Source organism: Primulina huaijiensis, chromosome 12 (genome assembly GCF_012295235.1).
Source record: "Primulina huaijiensis isolate GDHJ02 chromosome 12, ASM1229523v2, whole genome shotgun sequence".
NCBI lineage: Eukaryota > Viridiplantae > Streptophyta > Magnoliopsida > Lamiales > Gesneriaceae > Primulina > Primulina huaijiensis.
In genome coordinates, this window is record NC_133317.1 from 15,643,172 (window position 1) to 15,657,111 (window position 13,940).

At 36.6% G+C, this 13,940-nt stretch overlaps 1 protein-coding gene across 1 annotated transcript in view; it reads right to left on the reverse strand.

Annotated features, from left to right (window-relative positions):
• Positions 1-13,940, reverse strand: part of LOC140989427 (uncharacterized) — a 61,364-nt gene that overhangs the window by 44,525 nt on the left and 2,899 nt on the right. The window lies entirely within an intron of this gene.

Genomic DNA, 13,940 nt, shown 5'->3' on the forward strand with positions numbered 1-13,940 from the left:
AAAAACCTTATAGGCTTTTATACTTGTCGTATCCCTTACCGGGAGTGTGGGATGTCGTCTTAACATCCTCCCAGGATTTATAACAAGTTTTTGAAAAAATTATTTTTATTATTTCTAACAATAACATTATATTATATATTACATATATAAACAATAAATAAATAACAGTAAAATAAATATTATTACTTTTGTTACCTTTTTCTTCTGTTCGGAGCTTGGAAAAATATGGAGGACTTTTAGAGCTTCGTGCTGATAACGTGTTGTGAAAAAGTAAAAATTTACGGTAAAAAAATAAAAATCTCAAACTCTCAAAATTATCACACTACACACTTTATAATATTTTTCTCTCAACTCAATTGTGATTTTCTTCACAAATGAGAGATCTATTTATAGAAAATTTTTACAAATAATCCAAAAATAAAATACATCATTACCTACATCATCACACACTAATTTTCAACATTCAACACCTAATTTTACCTAATTTTCAACATTCAACATTCATATTTTCAACACAAATATTTTTCACATTTTTAAATAATTTTTCAACACATAGCATATTGTTTCAATTTAATTCTAAGCCGAAAGCCGCGTGAATAGAGACACGACGAACCACAGTTTTGTCTCCTCTTTAGGTCTCCGTAAACAAACTTTAGGGAAATTGGCCTTCAGTCCCCAGCCGTCGTTTTTTTTTGTGTTCAGTCCCTAGGTATTTTTTTAGTACCACATTTCCACATGAAGTGTACCACAATTTGTATGACATAGCACCATAATTTTGTGGGTAGGGAGTGAACCCAAAGAAATGTTTTGATTGGGGATTTTTCACCAACTTCCCCTAAAACTTTCCCCTTAATTTTAATTTATTTTTTTTGCCGCGCAATTTTTCTATATTTCATCACATCCAATGGGTGAGTGACACCTCATCAGTGCACACCTATATGAGCACTGATGAGGTGACACTCATCCATTGGATGCGCAATTTTTCTATATTTCATCACATCCAATGTGTGAGTGACACTTCATCATTGCTCACATAGGTGTGCACGGTAGGTGTGCAGGATATCAAAACTGAGTAAAATCATTAGTTAATAAGATAAAATGATATCATCAATAATATGATTTATTTTGGGTAAATTTTAAAAACAAATCCTTGAGAACATGTTTTGTAAGTGCATAATAATGGCATACTATTGTGGAGATATGCGAGTTTAATTACATAACTGGTATCAGAGTCAGGTTTAGATCGAGTTATGTGGGTGGAATCCTCGATTCGTAAACAAATGAGGTGAGAGCTCTTAGTATATCTGTGATGAACTCTAGAGGCAGGTGATGCGCCAAATATTTCAAGTAAGACGTACGCTTCAACGCAATGATGACGAGTGACCTCGATCTCAATGTATGATCCTCCAAGTGGAGAGGATGGACTGATGAGCTTAAGAAGAGATCTAGACCGTGAAAATAATGGTGTTCCTTTGGTTGAAGAGAGAATTGTTGAGAATGCAATCAAAGACTCACACTTAAAATTCATGCGGAAGATTATGAGTTAATAGGATGGAATGATATCTCCATTAATACAAGAAATTTTGCGTAAAATCCAAAAATAAATTCATGAGAGCTTAATTCCAAAGTAGACATCATATCATTGTGGAAAAATGTGTAAAACAAATTTACTAATATTTCGGTCCAAAATAGATGATATCATATGATTGAGATTTGCAAATTCTTTAGATAGTTTTGTTATCAATGGGGTTTTTTTTTTAGTTAGTTTTAGAAAAAATGGGGTTACTCTTTTTTTAGGGAGGGTTGGTTCTTCGTATTTACCTGTAATTAGGGGTGGTATACCATACTATACCGTACCGTACCGAATATCATATAACGTATACTGTACCGAAAATTACGGTATAAGAAAATTCATGCCGATATCTTACGTAAAATTTCAGTATACCGAGATTTCGGTATGGTATAAGTATATACTGTTTTTATACCTAAAAAACTTTACATTTTAAAATTTGTATAAATTTATTGTTTTAAAATATTATATATATTAAAATTTTTGTATATTTTTTTGGTATTCCGGTATATAACGAAATTTACAAATTGCATACCGTTATCGTACCGAAAAATTTGGTATTGTTACTGTACCATACCAAAATTTTCGGTATACTGAAAATTCGGGAAATTCGGCATTTTTTCGGTACAGTAATCTCGATATACCGTATAATTCGATATTTTTTCCCACTTCCACTTGTAATGAAATAGTAAATTAGATTCGGTATTATAAAATAGTATTACTTGCCTTTGTAGTTTTACTATTTAAATTCATCAAGAAATAATTTGATCCAACAAGTGTAGGTGCTATTTATTGAAGGTATATTTATGGTGTCATTTTAACTATTTAATTATTATTAATATCGAATTATACGCGATCCTTGTTTATCTCAAGCTTTTTTCGTGTTACTATTGATGACGTGATATTTCTTAAAAAAAATAGTGGATCATATTAAAGATTAGTTTTTTTAAAAAAAAAATGGGAGTTTTACTTTTTCTCTCTAAAAAAAAATACACTTTTTGACATATGGAGTGTTTGCAATCATTAAAAAATATTATTGATTTTGGTTTAAAAAATCATATTTGTAAGTTTCTTAAACCCAAATTCTGTGTTACTTTTTATTTAATTTAATTGAAATCTAAAAGCAGCTAAAATGATGATTCATTCCAAAAAAATTGATTCTGATAACAAGTTATTATTAGAATCAATTATTTATCAAACACTGTCAACTTCATTTCTTTTTTTGTTTTCAGTTTTTCATTTTTGTTTTCAAACACAACTCATTTTTTATTTTTCAACATTTATAATATTTTCACACATTTTAATGATCTATAAATTAATTTGAAATCATAATTTATCGCAAACACTCCTTGTTGTGGGGACCCGAACCTAATTCAACACTTAATTGTTATTAGGATCAAATATAACAACTAAGTAATGTGGGACATAAAATTTTTTTTTTAAATATACAAAATATACAAGTGCGGAAACGTAAGGTAATCAATTCTAATACGCATATACATCTAATGGTACAAATCCTGTACACCATTTATTTATTTCAACTAAAGTTTAGTTACTATATCAAGTACTAAACCACTCTACTCTAAGTCCGGATCTCCACGCTAATCCTGAATCTCTCATCCTCTTCCTGCTCCAGGTCCTGCCCCACCTGTTGTCATGCACACATACAAAACAAGACAACAGTCGGATAACTCCGGTGAGAAATGCATCCCAGTATAAACAATGTAGACATGCAATCATATAAAAACATATATCAAAGCATATAACAACTATCATTAACATGTAGCAATTCAACAAACATGAATGATATAAAACTGTAAATCAACTAGTCATCTCAGACTCGACTCAATCGACGCGTCATCTCAGACTCGACTCATTCCTAATCAAGGGATCCCGGGGTCTGGATATTGACAAATATATCGAATCTCAGTCGATAGGAATGAATCAACCCTAAACGACATCGATATAATTCGTATATCCAGTGTCTGGGCGAATCGGCCGCAGAATTGACGAATCAGCCAAGGACTAAGCGAATCAGCCACTGACCAGACGAATCAGCCGGTGATTAGGCAAATCAGCCGATGACCAGACGAATCAGCCGGTGACTAATACATACATTGTCTATGAATCAATAGACTACAACCATCAATCTCATCAATTGCAAATATTAATGCAATCAAATAAAGTATGTGATTTAGGGAAACTCGAGTCAAACCTCACTCGAGTTGTGCAATCCCAACTCAACATTAATTTATACCTTTCACTCTGTTACTCTGACTATGTCGAAGTCTCTGATTCAAAGCCTGTCAATATCAATCTGGCAATAACAATATCAAGGGTACGGTATCAATACACCACTCAATCAATACTGTATATACTCAGAATTCAATCAAATTCTGTTTCAACAGCACAACGTCAAAATCTCAATATACCCAGCCATATCATATCAGTCAGATATCAATTCCAATATCTCATAATCGATAACAATTCAATTCTGATATCAAATCTCAATCAACTCAATTCCGAAAATCATAACAATTTCATATGGTATCTGTTCTTCAATCCGGTTTCGATTATACGATGTCTAACATGCCAAGAACATCATATATGAATCATATCAGATTCTGACAATACTATAATTTCAAATCATATCAAAACGTAGAAAAACTTACGTCCAGTTGTAGTCTATGTCGATATAAACACAGTACCGAAGTCGGATTAAAAATCGAACGGGCGGATTTCTCGTAAATCACAAATTCTAGCGTCAAGACTTAAATTCTTTCCCGAGAGCTTTCCGTTTCTTCTTTCTGAAGAATTGAAGGATGCGTATATATATATATATATATATATTCACACGTTGCATGTAAAGGTTAGGTGGCTCGCCCTTTGTAAAACACGTCTCGCGCATATGCGCGACCCTCATCGGCGCATATGCGCGAGACCTACTGTCTCGGCGCAATAGCTTCTCGTCTGCTCGCGCATATGCGCGTCTTCTTCTCGCGCATATGCGCGAGACCTACGGCCTCCGGATAATTCATGTCCACCAGCTCGCGCATATGCGCGCCCTCTTCTCGGGCATATGCGCGAGGTTCTCTGCCTCGGCAATTGCCTTGCGCGCATATGCGCGCATTTCTGCCGCGCATGTGCGCGATACCTACTATACCTCACCTATGTCCAACTCTTGCCTTTCCAATTCTGGTCTCGGAGTGGTCCGTCTATAATTACCTCGATTATCAACAATTTATTCTGGATTACGATAATTCAAATCTCGGGCATTACATTTCTCCCCCCCCTAAGATACGATTTCGTCCCCGAAATCATAGGCAGTTAAATCATATCATAAGAAGGTATATCAGAAGAAGCTAAATAAGACAACTCACATCAGTGAAATGACTCTGGGAACCTCTGTCTCATATCTGACTCAGCTTCTCAGGTAGTTTTTCAATGTCATGACGACTCCACCAAATCTTCACAAGTGGAATAGTCTTTGTTCTAAGCCGTTTTTCTTTATGATCGAGAATCTGAATCGGCTTCTCGACATAACTCAATGTCTTATCCAGTTCAGCCTCGCCTGACTGAATAACATGTGAAGCATCAGGAAGAAATCATGTATCCCAGATAATGAAGGCGGTAAAACAAGTCGATAGGCACAATCTCCTATCTTCTCGAGAATCTCACACGGCCCAATATATCGTGGAGACAGCTTCCCTTTCTTGCCAAATCAGACAATTCCTCGGAAAGGTGAAATTTTCAAGAATCCTCAGTCTCCTGCCTCAAATACCAACGGTCGTCGTCGGACATTGGCATAGTTGGCTTGCCTATCTTGGGCTGCCTTCATTTTCTTCTGAATCAGCTTCACTTTTTCAGTCATATCTTTGATCTGTCAGGTCCGATCTCAGGAAGCTCAGAGATATTATCCCAATAAAGAGGGGATTGACATTTTGTTCCGTACAACGCGTCAAAAGGAGTCGTCTCAATACTCGTTTGATAGCTGTTGTTGTACGATAATTCATAAAGTGGCAATGCATCTTGCCATCCAGTGCTAAAATCAAGCACTACCGCTCTCAGCTTATCTTCCAATGTTTGGATAGTCTGCTTCGACTGTCCGTCAGTCTGTGGATAATATGCGGTACTAAGATGTAACTTCTTACCTCGAGCCTGCTGTAAACTCTGCCAAAAGTACGATGTTAACCGAGGATCACGGTCTGATACTATCGACTTTGGCACTCCGTGCAATCTGACCACCTTTCTGACATAAATTTCAGCCATTTGGTCATGTCGGTACGTCATCTGGTACGGAATAAAACATGCGGATTTGGTCACTCTGTCAATCACGACCCAAATCGCATCGCAACCCTGGGAGGATCTCGGTAACTTCGTTACAAAGTCCATGGAAATGTGTTCCATTCGGGAATGGACAAACTCTGTAATAGTTCTCCGGGTTTCTTTCTCTCGGCCTTCACCTGTTGGCAAGTCATACATTTGGCTACAAATTCAGCAATATCAGCTTTCATTTGTTTCCACCGAAACTGTCTTTTCAAATCGTGGTACATCTTTCTGTTACCAGGATGAATACTGAATCGACTGCTGTGCGCTTCTGACAATATCTGTCGTTTCAAATCCGAAACATTCGGCACAACCAGACGATTATTCACATACAGAACATTGTCACGGACCTGATACTTGGATCGATGTCATACTCTGACCATCGTTATCGATTTCGGTTCATTTTGCTCACCTTTCTGAGCTTCTTTAATCCTCAAAATCAGCTCTAGTTTGGTTTGAACCATATATAATCTCAATGGTTTACTATCTGTCTCAAATACAAGTCCAGACAAACAAACTGAATTCACAGTCTTCTGACCACACAAACGAAGCATTCTTCTGCGTCAACTGTGTAATTGGTTTGGCAATACTCGAGAAATCTTTAATAAATCGGCGATAATATTCGGCCAAACCCATAAAACTGCGAATCTCTGGCACAGATGTCGGTCTCGGCCAAGAAATCACGGCCTTAACCTTGCTAGGATCAACTGATATACTATCTCCGGATATAATAGGATCCAAAAATACCACCTGTCTCAACCAGAACTTACATTTCGACAGTTTAGCATATAGTTTCTCCGTCTTCAGCATTCGCAACACAGTTCTCAAATGCTCGGCATGATCCATCGTATTCTTTGACTAAATCAAAATATCATCGATGAATATCATCACAAAATCATCGAGATATTTCTGGAACACACGGTTCATCAGCCCCATAACCACAGCTAGAGCATTCGTCAAACCAGACGGCATGACAATAAACTCATAATGTCCATACCTGGTTTTGAACGCTGCCTTCGAGATATCAGAATCTCTGACTCTCAGCTGATGATATCCAGATCTCAGATCGATCTTGGAATATATCGAAGAACCCTGCAACGGTAATCGATACAAAGTCTCATCGAACTGTCTTTCTTCCTCACAAACAGTCACTGGCGCACCCCAAGGAGAGACACTCGGTCTGATGTACCCCTTGGCCAGTAAGTCTTCCACCTGGTCTTTCAACTCTTTCAATTCTATTGGTGCCATTCGGTACGGAGCTCTAGAAATCGGAACTGTACCTGGTACCAACTCGATGCTGAAGTCTGTCTCTCGAAGCGGAGGCAATCCAGAAATCTCATCTGGAAAGACGTCAGCAAACTCACACACCACTGGCAGATCAGCCAACGATGGACTCGATTTCAGTAAATCAACTGAATAGACAAGGAATCCTTCCGCTCCTTTCTGCAATAATCGAGTCATCGACATAACAGATATCAAAGGACTTCTGGCTCGAGAACCCTTACAGTAAAATCTCCACTCCTCAGCCATATCTGGTCTGAATCGTACAATTTTGTGGAAACAGTCAACGATCGCTCTGTACTTGGTTAGCATATCGATACCGATAATACAATCAAAAGCAGCCCCCAAGTACAATACAATCTAACTCAATCTCATGTCCGTCATACTGTCGCATACCATATTTAACCGAAGTCACGGATATCAAACCTTTCCCCAAAGGAGAGGAGACAGATACTACAGCAGACAAAGACTCAACAGGCAATGTATGACTCAATGCAAATCGTTCAGAAATAAATGAATGTGAAGCATCAATCAATACGTAAGCAGGATAACCACATAAAGAACAGTTACCTGCAACAACCTCATCTGGTGCTTCTTGAGCCTGTTCCTATGTCAAAGCAAATACTCTGGCCTGCTGTCTAGGAGGTTGGCCAATTGTCTGGCTTCCTCCAGGCCTCTGTGACTGAGATGGTGCTGGCTGAAATGAGTGGACAGCAGCTGATCGTCTACTCAACTGTGCCGCTGATCCGACTGATTCGGCTCTCTGGGATCTTTGGGAACCTCGTTGTGGACATACTCTGGCAAAATGTCCCTGTTGTTTACAGAAGTGGCAACTACCAAGTACTCCTTGGCATTGCTCAGTGGAATGTCTCCCTCCACATGTTCCTCAGTAAACTCCGGTATAACTCGGGCTCTGTCTGGAACCACTTGAGCTAGAAGAACTACCGCCAGACTTCTTGAACTGTTTCCCTCTGGCTTTCAAAAATTCTTTCTTTCCACCACTGCTGCTACCACTCTCAAATCTGGGAGGTGGTTGTTGTGGTCTCGGTGTCGGAGGAACATATACGGCTCCTCTCTGCCATATCAGGCCAGCTTCAGCTCCCTTTGCTCTATTCATCGCATCAGCAAAGTTATTCGGTCGCCCTGTGTTCACCAGAGTAAAAATCTCCGGATTCAAGCCATTGATGAACTGATCAGCAATGGCTTCTTCCTTGTCAGCCACGTGTGGAGCAAATTTCAACAAGGTAGAGAACTTGGTCACATATTCTTCAATATTCAACTGACCCTATCTCAAATTGGCAAACTCCACCCCCTTGTCTTTCCTGTACGACACTGGGAAAAATCTTTGATAAAACTCAGTTTTAAATACATTCCAAGTGATAGTCGTACCTCGATGCTCCAAGGCCTTCTTTATCGTAATCCACCAGTTCTTTGCAACATCCTGCAACTGGTGCCCAATCAGTTTAACTCGGCGCTCATCACTGTACTCCAGTGAGTCAAACAGCATCTCAATGTCATCTAGCCAACTCTCACATTCAACTGACGTCTCAGTACCCTTCAGAGTTGGTGGTTTGAAAGACTGAAACCTTTTCAGTAACGTTTCCATCGGAGTCGCTGTCACATCCATTGGAGGATTCGATGTGCTAACCTGTTCTGGTATTCTTCGAGGAGGCATATCTGAATATCAAAAAGATTAGTAACCCAATCCAACAACCTGTTTCAATTCAGTTCCCCCTCCGATCATCTTACTGCTGATCAAGAATCGGTTCAGATTCATTCTCAATAACACATGCTTTAAATCAAATCAGATAATCAATAACATGTATTATATAAAGCAGTAAATCATGCTAGCAATCACAAGCAAGGAAAGAAAACGCATTCTACCCCGCTCACTAGCTTCTATCTCAATCTCAAGAACCTACAGTTCTAGTACCTACTGCTCTGATACCACCTGTTGTGGGGACCCGAACCTAATTCAACACTTAATTGTTATTAGGATCAAATATAACAACTAAGTAATGTGGGACATAAATTTTTTTTTTTAAATATACAAAATATACAAGTGCGGAAACGTAAGGTAATCAATTCTAATACGCATATACATCTAATGGTACAAATCCTGTACACCATTTATTTATTTCAACTAAAGTTTAGTTACTATATCAAGTACTAAACCACTCTACTCTAAGTCCGGATCTCCACGCTAATCCTGAAGCTCTCATCCTCTTCCTGCTCCAGGTCCTGCCCCACCTGTTGTCATGCACACATACAAAACAAGACAACAGCCGGATAACTCCGGTGAGAAATGCATCCCAGTATAAACAATGTAGACATGCAATCATATAAAAACATATATCAAAGCATATAACAACTATCATTAACATGTAGCAATTCAACAAACATGAATGATATAAAACTGTAAATCAACTAGTCATCTCAGACTCGACTCAATCGACGCGTCATCTCAGAATCGACTCATTCCTAATCTAGGGATCCCGGGGTCTGGATATTGACAAATATATCAAATCTCAGTCGATAGGAATGAATCAACCCTAAACGACATCGATATAATTCGTATATCCAGTGTCTGGGCGAATCGGCCGCAGAATTGACGAATCAGCCAAGGACTAAGCGAATCAGCCACTGACCAGACGAATCAGCCGGTGATTAGGCAAATCAGCCGATGACCAGACGAATCAGCCGGTGACTAATACATACATTGTCTATGAATCAATAGACTACAACCATCAATCTCATCAATTGCAAATATTAATGCAATCAAATAAAGTATGTGATTTAGGGAAACTCGAGTCAAACCTCACTCGAGTTGTGCAATCCCAACTCAACATTAATTTATACCTTTCACTCTGTTACTCTGACTATGTCGAAGTCTCTGATTCAAAGCCTGTCAATATCAATCTGGCAATAACAATATCAAGGGTACGGTATCAATACACCACTCAATCAATACTGTATATACTCAGAATTCAATCAAATTCTGTTTCAACAGCACAACGTCAAAATCTCAATATACCCAGCCATATCATATCAGTCAGATATCAATTCCAATATCTCATAATCGATAACAATTCAATTCTGATATCAAATCTCAATCAACTCAATTCCGAAAATCATAACAATTTCATATGGTATCTGTTCTTCAATCCGGTTTCGATTATACGATGTCTAACATGCCAAGAACATCATATATGAATCATATCAGATTCTGACAATACTATAATTTCAAATCATATCAAAACGTAGTAAAACTTACGTTCAGTTGTAGCCTACGTCGATATAAACACAGTACCGAAGTCGGATTCAAAATCGAACGGGCGGATTTCTCGTAAATCACAAATTCTAGCGTCAAGACTTAAATTCTTTCCCGAGAGCTTTCCGTTTCTTCTTTCTGAAGAATTGAAGGATGCGTATATATATATATATATATATATTCACACGTTGCATGTAAAGGTTAGGTGGCTCGCCCTTTGTAAAACACGTCTCGCGCATATGCGCGACCCTCATCGGCGCATATGCGCGAGACCTACTGTCTCGGCGCAATAGCTTCTCGTCTGCTCGCGCATATGCGCGTCTTCTTCTTGCGCATATGCGCGAGACCTACGGCCTCCGGATAATTCCAGTCCACCAGCTCGCGCATATGCGCGCCCTCTTCTCGGGCATATGCTCGAGGTTCTCTGCCTCGACAATTGCCTTGCGCGCATATGCGCGCATTTCTGCCGCGCATGTGCGCGATACCTACTATAGCTCACCTATGTCCAACTCTTGCCTTTCCAATTCTGGTCTCGGAGTGGTCCGTCTATAATTACCTCGATTATCAACAATTCATTCTGGATTACGATAATTCAAATCTCGGGCATTACACTCCCTAAGAATAGGTGGATAAAAAAGTTTTGCTTAATAAGATTTACCTTTTAAAAAAAAATTCCAAATAGTTTCTAAGTTAAATTTATACGACATATCTTTTTCATTTTTATATTTTAAGAACATCTCCTAATTTAATTTTGAATAATTACATCAACAAAAACTTACCACGACGGGCCAAACGAAATTTGAGCCACCCAAGGACCAGGTACATTAACTACTGTGAATGTGTTGGGATCTGAGTCGCCTGTCGGGTCGGATATTTTGTAGTAGCACAAAAAATTATTTTTATTTTAAAAAAAACTATAAAATAATAAATTTTATAAATAAAATATATTATTTTTAATATTTCAGCCTCAATACATGCACGGGACAGACATATTTAATCGGCACATTAAAAGAAAAAAAAAAGGTGGCTTTTGTTTTAACTTAAGTTGTGTTTGGATTAATTAATTTCAAATCTATGAATTTCAATTATGTTCAAATATTTTGTGTAGTTTTTGAAAAATAATACCATAAACTTCAAATTAATTTTTCTATGTTTCTACAGTGTTTCTTGTTAATTATAAAGGGTTTTAAGTTCAGGAGACATTTAAAATTCATTCTACTTGTATAGATAATGTAAGATAAGTAAGTTATGAATTTAAGATTTTATCTATCAATTCATTGTTAATAATAAAAATATAATCAAAATCAATGAATTTCAAATCTATCAATAAATCCGTCCAAATGTAACCTTAAAGTTTTTTTAAAAATAAAATTAGTTGATAGTTCGAGTTATAAGTATATCTCCATTTACAAAACTCAAATCGAGATCTAAAATTCAAAGTATGTCGGTCTCTTGTATCATTAGACTTGGTTTCCAAAATATATATAACGCACATACAATAGCTCACACAACAATTATTCAAGAGCATGACCAAATATTTCTCGTTTTATTGGAACTTATAGCAGTAACATTGTAAATTAAATATATATTTTAAATTGTATAATATTTCAAACGTCACATTTTGTGATTGCTTCTCAACATATACGCTAATTCATTTCCAACAATCTACCTACCAATTATTTCACTTCTTACAGTTAACGTAAACGAAACGTGACATTGGCTTTGTAAACAATTACATTGTAGAACGTTTGTCGTTTTATCAAAAAATATAATTTGATTTAACTTAAATATTTCAAATCGTACAACAGTCCAAGTACTCACGCTCGTATTTAGTGAAACCATTTTTGACACTTCAAAAACAATATAATTGAGAGGGACTTATATATTCTATAGATAGGTCCCGAGAAATGGTAAACGATTAGAATGTATTTAAATTAGGGGGCAATAAAGTGTAATACTATTATTACAACATGCTAAAGAGATAAAAAGCGCACTAGCCAAATCACTTTGTCCCTATAAATTAACCCCAGTAAGCGTGCTTCTGAGATTGCGACTTATATTGTTATATTGTGTACACACGGAGCGGGCTATGAAAATCACGGGGGTGACCAGGCGTGATGGCTAAAAAAAGTACAATCGTACAAATTTTGTTTTCACTAGATTTTGATCCTTTAGTTATAAGTCGTGAAAACAATTTATATAAAAATATTAATTTATTTGATATTTTAGGTAATTATACACAATGTGTGTCCGATTAGTGATAGATTTGATTTGGGTAGAATAGATTTCATAGAATCATGTTATATGGATGTATTTTAAATTTATCGTGATTTCTATTAAAAACATTTAACTTGATATAAAATGATTTCAAAATTCATTCAGGATGTACTTGGATTGAAAGCTTTGAATTCATGATTTCTAATCTATTTGATTGTCTAGGTGAAATTCAATTACCGATTTGACTCCATTGAGGATTATCAGATGGAGAGGTTGGATGTCGTTTCGAAATATGTAGGAGTCAATGATTATAGTAAGGGATTCGTCGCTCAACTATGAGTGAAGATATCATATGTGATCTGATGAGTTAATAGTACAAGAAATATCTGACCAGAGTAAAACATGTACATTTTAAAGTGTGTTCCTCAGTTGCACGTACCATGAAACTGTTATTACTCAAAGATGTATCACATCGTTATCGAATTCATTTGCAATTCTTTATATACCAATGATTGTAGAGTTGATCGGTATATATGAGTTGAATGGATAGTACTATACGCTAACAAAAATTTCCTGGTTCTTGCATGCACTGTCAGTGATACCTAAGGGATCAAATGATGATGCTACTAGAAGTTCTTACTATGATCTAATGGGTGCAATCAGACTTGAGTTCTGACATTCTTGATCAAGGGGTTAATGGAAAAAATGAGGCTAATTAAGGTAAATCTGAATAAGAACAAATGTTGTTAAGAATCACATGAATTTGTAAACACACGACTAGCTGTATCACTGAACTATTGAGGGCCACACAAGTATTGGATTTGTGTTCCCGTAGATAAATGAATTCAAGAAGTTGAATTTGGTGATTATAGTTTGATGAAGATCAAACATATTGCTTATAATGGAGTTTATAAGTGAATTCCACTATTAGAAGTTGTGGAAATTAGCTTAACTGATTATTGAGTGAGAAGAGTGTAATTGTTTGTTTTAATGAAGGGGTTCACAAAATTGACAGCTGCAAAAATGGGTCAGTGCAAAATTTCGGCTTTCAAAATTTCCATTTTTCATTATGTAAATGAGATATGTACCATCGATACATCGGCATTGCCTGATCAACGATCGTGGTTATAATGAGTTCACAATTATTAGTTTAGTACATTTTGAATATATTAATTAAATAATAAATTAGTAGTAATGACTATTAAGTATTTCTCATGGAATTTTTTAGAGGTTTCTAGAATTAATTAGTTAATGGATTAATTAAATAAATAATTA